The sequence below is a fragment of the Octopus bimaculoides genome, chromosome 3, assembly GCF_001194135.2.
Source record: "Octopus bimaculoides isolate UCB-OBI-ISO-001 chromosome 3, ASM119413v2, whole genome shotgun sequence".
Classification (NCBI taxonomy): Eukaryota; Metazoa; Mollusca; class Cephalopoda; order Octopoda; family Octopodidae; genus Octopus; species Octopus bimaculoides.
The window spans coordinates 9799878-9801218 of record NC_068983.1 but is presented as its reverse complement, the minus strand read 5'-3'; positions in this window follow the sequence as shown (position 1 = coordinate 9801218).

Genomic DNA, 1341 nt, shown 5'->3' with positions numbered 1-1341 from the left:
TCTATCACCTGTCTGTCTGCTGGTCTGTCAGTCTCTGTTTGTCTATCCATCTTTCTGTCCAGTCTGTCTTTTTTTCTTTTATATATTTTTTCCTCTTACAAATTGCAGTCAGGCTCTCAGTTAAAGATTTAACCCAAGCGTATAATGCAAAAACAATAACAGGTACTTAATTTATCGACCCCGAAAGGATCAAAGACAAAGTCGACCTCGGCGGAATTTGAAATCAGAACGTAAAGACAGATGAAGTACCGCCAAGCATTTCGCCCGGCGTGTTAACGCTTTTGCTGCCTTATTTCGTTAAGAATATTACCTGGGAAATAAAGGAAAGGTGAAATGTGAGGAAATGCAAAACGACGTAAAACAGGTCTATCTCTTAAAACGAGTATTAGAAGCGTAATGTCTTAGTATTTGGGAAACGGCTGAGATTGATGAATGCATTAGACCCTGGTATCGTATATTTTCGAGAGTATTATTCGATATTATCTAAAATACGTTATATACAAAGTTAAATAACATTGGCAATTTTAAGCTTTTGGTGTAATAAATGCTTTAAAATATTTATAAATTATGAAGCGTTTTTGAGAATGAGGATACTGTTTCCATTCAGAATTGATATTTTCTTGTTCCTATAACACTTCAAAACTCTGAAATGTTTTAAACCGTTTATCATAGCAAATGATTGAAACTGCTAATCCGACTTCTTAAAAGTAATGCGTTTTCAAGGAAGAACATTAACCAGCGAGAATTTTTTTCATCATATGAAAACCAACGTTTCAACTGATATCTCTCTGCTTAAACGTTTTCCAAATACTTATATCACCTGCATTTCTCTTCATATTATAAATTCGCACTTCTTTGATAAATCCTTCTCTTTCACCCCTGATAAGCCGGCTCTGTTCTTTTAACCGTCCTTTTCTGTTTACGATATCTTCTCCCTTCTTCTCTCTCCTTCTCTATTTACTGTATACTTATTTTCGCTGTTGCATCACCGCTTTCTGTTTATTCAACATTATATATGCATTCTTTATACATTCAAATATTCTAGACTATTTATTACACAGAATGCTTGAAATTGTGATTGAGGCATACTTCCCCTTACACACAATATATTTCGGAACAATTTCTTACGAGGAATTTACTTTGGCCAAGAACTGAAATAAGCTGATATAGTCTGATCGCTAGAAGCTTTGATCAAGAACTGAAATTAGGTCAAGGATCCCATGTCTTGGAACTAACATCGTGCAAAAACCCATACCAGCTTAAGTTGGTTATTGAGGATGACTTCGAAGCTATTCTGTTTTGATATCGACATTTTGGAAAAGTGCTGTCCACCGTATTCTC